Raw genomic sequence first — 7,500 nt, 5'->3', positions numbered from 1 at the left:
TCCCCAACGAGCGCCATCAGCCCAGGCGGAGTTTTCCTAGATATCAAACGCCTGCGCGGAACGAGGCCATCCTCCAACCTGACCCGTGGCCCACAAAGGTGGTATTTCTCATAAACCACCGTTTTTTCGTCTTGTAAGACGTGAAAGTTAGCTAGAACGCATTCCCTGCTGCAGGTGGCGAAAGGAAGCGCCCTACAATATTCCAGATGGCAAGGGCCGCAGCTGTTATATTAGGGCACGACTAAGTGTCACTTCAAAGCCGTTGCCGTAGCCTTCGTCCACATATGTATACGATGTCGCAAATGTTCCGCCCGGGAGAGTAAGAGAGGAACAAGAAAGAAATGGAGAGATGCAAGTGGAGGAGGAGGGAGAGGGAGACATACAGAGGAGGGAGGGCAAAGGAAATATGTGAACAATAAGAAAGGTGAAAAGTATATGTATACATTTATATATAAACATGTATATGCATATATATATATGTATGTATATATATGTATACATGTATTTATATAGATAGATATCGATGTAGATATATATATATATATATATATATATATATATGTATATTTATATGCATACACACAGACACACACATATATATATGCACGCACACACATATATACATAATATACATACTTAATACTATATATGTAATGTAAACATAAATGTATATATGTATATATGCACTACATCTATCCATAATGATCTACCTATCTAACTATATATATATATATATATATATATATATATATATATATATATATATATATATATATATATGTATATCCGTGTATATATGTATATATATACACGGATCTACATATATACATATACATATATATGCATATTTTGATATATATATATATATATGTGTGTGTGTGTGTTTCTGTATAGATACATAGACAAATAGATAAATACAGAACACAATACATAAACAGACAAACACACATTACTGTGTGAGTAAATAGCTAGACAGATAGATAGGTAAATATAGATAGACTAATATAGTGTGTGCGTATACATATAATATATATGTATATATATTATATATAATATATATAAATATATATAATATATATACATTATATATATATGTATATATTAAATATATGTGTGTAAAGGGATTACATAACATTTACCATGTTGAATAAAGATATTTGTATACTGTGATGTCGGGTTTATAATATGAAGACCTTATTAACACGATTGTAAAATATTGCTTAAGTAAGTTCCCTCGTACCCCCTTATTGTAATGCGCATGCGCGTAGGTGTTCCTCACCTGGTCTTAGTAGGAAAGCCTTTAATGAATACGCTAATTCACATAGCGTGGCATATTGTAAGTCCTTTTAATTCATTGTGTTTACATTCATGTCCAGTCTTTTTATGTATATACACGGATTAGTTGACGCCAGGCGCCACGATTAACCTCATGTGCCCCCTCATGTACCCCCATGCCTCCGGGCTAGTACAGTGGTAACGTGTTGGCCTCTCATCCGAGGGGTCGGCGGTTCGCGCCCCGCCCAGGCGCGAGAAGTTGCAATTGTCGCCTGGAGGTCACTGCTGTGACTGGGCACCACGGCGGGTAAGGACTAAGACGAGTCAGCACCAATTGACACACGTTAGCGAGTCGGCATTAGTCGACACAGGCCGGGCTCCCCTCATTGGCATATCCCGGGCGAAGCTCAGCTTCGCATATCGGACTTATCCTTACCATGTACCCCCTTGCTTAAACAAGGCCCGTGACACCTGGGACGTTTGATACGCTCGCTGGGACGTGGTTATTTATATTAATTTTTGTTTGTTTATAATATTTGCAAATATATATAGGGTAATGAAAATAACCGAGTTTTTATACCCCCATTTTAATGAAAGCGAGAACATAATTAGACAATGTGATTAATCTAATGAGGAAATACACCATTTTAAACAAAAAATCCTTTACAGTGTGTATATATATACACATACATACATACACACACACACACACACACACACACACACACACACACATGTATATATATTCCATGATAGGTTTGGCCCTCGTCGAATCGTAAGCACGAAGAGGTATATTAACACAGCCGTGAGGAATCTCATCTTTATTTATTTAGCAAACTTTTCGAAAAATCTCACAAGCCTTCATTCTGAATGCAGTAAGCGAAAACCAATTGATAAGGTCGTCAGACAATTTAGTTATGAAGATATGGTTCTATTTTTTTTTTTTTTTTTTTTTGCAAAATACGTAAATAAAAAATGTAAACACATAAATAAAGTAAATACAAGAATACAAACACAGTACAAAAAATATATAAAACCATAAATCATAAATTCAAATATCTTTGATATACAAAAAAAGTATGCTAAACTAACCAAAGAGGTTGTTTATGGTGAGGGGTAGTCTAATGGGTGAACAAGCTAGTTGCAGTGGTTGTGTTGTTCAGTTCTGGCTTCATCTTTGTTATCAGGAGGGATTCTGAGATGATGAAGTCTGCGATAGAAAAAAGAGCGTGAGTGTTTAAGTGAATGCTCTCTTATTGTCGAGAAGGATGGTTTGCTCAGCGGGAGGCCAGGTCTGAAGGACTTGCCTCTTGCAGCTAGGACAAGGTAAATAAATATACCACATTAGAACTATAGTCCATAGGTTATTTCATGAACTTTGCTATAGTGTTAGTGAAAACATTTACGTATTTTATGAAAATCTAGAACTATATCTTCATAACTGAATTATCTAACGTCCTTATTATCTGTTTTCCGCTTACAACATTCAGAAGGAAGACTTGCATGACATTTCGAAACGTTTGCAAATGAAATAAACACACACACACGTCTGTGTGTGTGTGTGTGTGTGTGTGTGTGTGTGTGTGTGTATGTGTGTGTGTGTGTGTGTGTGTGTGTGTGTGTGTGTGTGTGTGTGTGTGTGTGTGTGCTCGCGTATGATATATACATACATGCATACATACATACATACATACATAATACATACATACATACATACATACATACATACATACATACATTAAAGTGTATACACATATATGAACACTAATATGAGCGCCAGATACCTTCTACTTTTCTTGCTTGATTTTTTAAAGTGCTTTCTGGGTGAAATGCGTTTTGATTATAATCTTATTATCTAATCAATTAATTTTTGCAACGAGCAAAAGTCGTACATTGATAGTAATATTGGTCATGATGAAGCTGGTAATGCTGGAATAAACAATTATACAAATACCACTCCTTGTCGGAATGTGCATGGGCTCTTGACTTTTGTAGATCTTGTTATTTCAGTATTTATTTGGATGCTTTATAAACAATAATTAGTTGAAAACGACTATAAACATATTCCATTTTCAATGTTACATGTTCCGAATCTGGATACAATATAGTATCCGCCCCTCTCTTGCACTTTTATATTCTTCCTATTTGATAGTGATTATTGGTACTGTGATCATCGTTATCATCAGTATTATTATATTCCCTTTATGTAGTACATGTTTTAAACGTAACAGTTGTTAAAAAAATGTAGATATAATTTCATACTCGTCAAATGTAAATGTTTATGGATATGATCTAGTTAAGGATGATTAAAAAAGGTGGAAGAAATCAGTAAGGATGGGTGAGAGAAAATAACGTCTTTAAATAATTTTTAATATGAACGGCAGTTTCATCTACTGCCATGAAGTTTTTTTCTTAGATTAGAGAAGCTACTATTCACATTTATTTACATATTAAAAGCGACAGCAAGGTCGATCATCTTCAACAGTATATGAAAGAATAATAGCATTCAGTATTCTTATTGCCTTAACCATTTGACGTCAAGTGGTCAGTAAGACTATGTATATTCGTACATCTTACTATATAAAGCCTCTAGGGTTGTATAGGGGTAATGTGTCAAGCTCTCATCCGAGGGATCGGCTGTTCGCGCCCCACGCAGGCGCGAGAAGTTGCAATTGTCGTCCGGAGGTTACTGCTGTGGCTGACACACATTAGCGAGTCGGCATTAGTCGACACAGGCCAGGCTCAGTTTCGCATATCGGACTTATCCTTATCACTATCTACATTTGAAGAAGGAACACCGTCTGAGAGCTTTTTCTGGTTTTCATACTACGCGGACCCACAACCTCAAGAAGTCAGTTGGGCTTCCATCACGGAAACCACTAAACATACAAAAATAATTCAAGTTGGCGTAAAAAGGTTAAATGTGTCTACTTCATGGAATGACAGAATTTTATCTCTGAGAACTGATACCTTTATTTTAGATTTACTTTTGTATATATTTTGAAAGCTGCGTGTAACGCCAGAAACAGATCGGGAAATTAAAAGCACAACTACGATATGCTTGTTTAAAATTTCTGTCAAGTCAAGCACAATACAACCCCCGCCCACGGAGAAGGTTGCAATCGGAGGTCTGTACAGCTTGTACAGACCTTTCACCCGCGGCAACCTCGCTCGGCTGCATACCCATCCGCCGTCTCGCGCAAAGTAGGAAAACTTCGGACTGATCCTCGGGCTGCGACGCCACGCCTTCAACGACGCAGCCAGTGATTTCCTTTGAAGCACGCGCGCGAACACAAACAAACACACATACATGAATGTGTACAAATGTATATGTATGTGTGTGTGTCTGAATATAGGTGTGCGTATGTATAAGTGCGCGTGTGCTGCGAGATTACCTCGCAAGAAGCGAGGGGCCAAGGAAGGGCTCGGCTCGTCATGGAGGAAGAAGGCTGTGTGGGTTTCATCTCCATTTTAGACTGATACTGAGTCGCTCCAGGGCCAACGAGGCCTGACAATTTTTTATATATATTCTCGTCTGGATATGTCGTCCTTGCCCCAAACCTTCCCCTATGTCAGCTGGAAAAGAGTGCAGAATTTGCGTCTCCGTTGTGGAACGCGCGAAGGCAGGAAACGGTATACAGAATAGCAGCGAGTGTTGACGCTGGTTGTACTGCATTTCTCCTTGGGAATGTTAGTAATGTTTTAGATATTGCTGTCATTATTGCTTTATCTCTTTATTAATTTTATTAATTGAAGCAACGGCAGTACTTTTGGAAGTAAGAGTATCGGTAGTAGTAATATTTTTGTTTTACAAGTACTAGTAATATTAGGATTTATTGCACTGATTCCATTATCATCCCTGTGTTGTTAGGATCGTTCCTGCGCTACCATTCTTATCATCATTATCGTTATCATCATAGCATTTATTATCATGATTATCATCAATATAACTACCATACAAGCTTCATAACACAATCAACATCGTTTATTATATACTTTGTTATATTTTTTTTATTTTGAAGTACTATATAACCATACAGTAGTGGACTATCTGTCATGTATATTGTTTCACACTAGAAGCGCTGCCATTTTACATATGTCTATGACATGGTATTAAATATTTACAGTAAATACGTTAAACCATGATTCCTGGATTCTGGTCAGAATGTGTAAAGCGGTTAGGCAACGGTTCGAGATATATCCAGGTGCGTAGTTAGGATGGCCATAGAAGCAGAGATGTGTTTTTCTCTACATTTCACTCAATTTCCCTTTCGCGCATTTCTCGTTTTCATGTTGCATCTTTTTCACTCTCTGTTACCGTTAAATTATGTGACAACGCTGGTGCATTTTAGAAGATTTCTGTTCGGGTGTGCAGTGTTGCGTTTAACAGTAATCTCGATTTCCTTCCATTTGGTAATTTAGAAAACACATCTTGGATCCAAATGTTTTACTTTGTCTACTTTATACTGTTGCTATTTAATGAACATGATTTCATCGTAAATACAAGGCAGGATATAACAAGAAACCCAATGAAGGGTCTTTTTTGATGGAGCTTCCATTAAGCCTATCCGAGACATCACATAAGTATACGGAAGGTCAGTCAGTCAGCATCCTTCGCACCCCATAAACACCATTTTTCTTTTATCTTCAGTTGTAGGACTTTGTTTATTTGATGATGTAGTGCTAATAATATCAATGATGGTAAAATAACAACACAATAGCAATAATATAAATAATGAGAAAGATAATAGTAATAATTACATTAGTTTTAATAATGAATAATAACAAGAGGAATAAAATGATAATAATAAAAATAATAACATACTAATATAATGACAACGATAATGATAATAATAATAATATCAAGTAACAATAACATGATGATAATGGCAATAAAAGAATAAAAATAAAGTTCAACTACTGCGATGATAATAATGAATTTGATGTTTATGGCGATAATGACGGTAATCATGCTAAGAAACAGCAGCAGCAACAACAATAATGATAAAGATTGGTAATAATGACGATTTTATTGATAACAGCAACAGCAATAATTGTAATGGTAATTAAGGATGATGGTGATGACAATGATAATGATGATAATGACGATGATGAGGAGAATGGTAATAACGATGATGAGGAGGAGGAGGAGGATAATGGTGGTGATACTGGTGATGACGAAGAGGATAATGTAATAGAACAAAATGATAATAGTGGGGATAACGCTGATGACAAGAAACCGTACAATACCAATACTGGCATTCCAATTCTATAGTCTTCTACTTAGCAAACATTAGAAGTATGTAAACAAAAATAATAGATAAATAAAAATAAAGTTTCCATATTTACTTTCATTCGCAGGTCTCAATAGTGCATCCATTAAGAGTGCTGCTGTTCGCAATAAAGCTGTTTGTACATATCCCACGACATTTCTTCGTCAATTTATTTTACATTACCCATTCCTTGTAAATCCCTCCCAGTTTGTTCGTATCACTTGTTGCCCTTTCTAACTCGAGCTCTCTACACAACTCACAGGTTTCTTGTAATGCTATCATGCCTTCTCCTGCATGTCTACTGCCCCAGTATCTTGCTTTCATTCACGATATGGCTAACAGCCTCTCCCGTGTCCTCACCGAAGCTAACTGTTTATCTTATCTTTCTTAGATATTCACTTCTAAATTTGCTCTCAATCCTTAATTATAACAGGATCTAAAATTCATATGTATTTATAACCATCGTTCTTTACTTGTTTTATCGTTTCGCCATCTGGAAATACGATTCCAATTTCCTCTTCTCATTCTTTATCTCGTATTCCAATCCTATATATTTATTAGTTAGTAGTACTGTCATAACCAAACTGCCAATGTCCCTTTAATTTTCCTTAAATGTTTTTTGGAGTCTGCAAACAACAGATGTTTCACTTTCAGATTTCCTTCTTTGATAAAATAACCTGCCTTTGTTTTTCTCAGTACATAAGCAATAAGTATCAATCAAGTTACAAATGCCTGGGGTAGTAAGGGATCGTCTTGAAATATCCTACATTTAATGCCAATGCCAATCCTCAATTTTTACATGATATTTTCTATGAATTTCACATTTTTTTGATAATGTAAAATCCAAGGATAAGGTTATATGAATCCCCAAACTCTCTCCTATAAAGATGAGTTCTCGTTTACAATCCTGCAAGTTCTTTTTTCTATAATAGTGTGGTAGTTTGTTCCTCGA

Source organism: Penaeus chinensis, chromosome 13 (assembly GCF_019202785.1).
Source record: "Penaeus chinensis breed Huanghai No. 1 chromosome 13, ASM1920278v2, whole genome shotgun sequence".
In the NCBI taxonomy this organism is placed as follows: Eukaryota; Metazoa; Arthropoda; class Malacostraca; order Decapoda; family Penaeidae; genus Penaeus; species Penaeus chinensis.
This window is presented reverse-complemented; position numbering follows the sequence as displayed.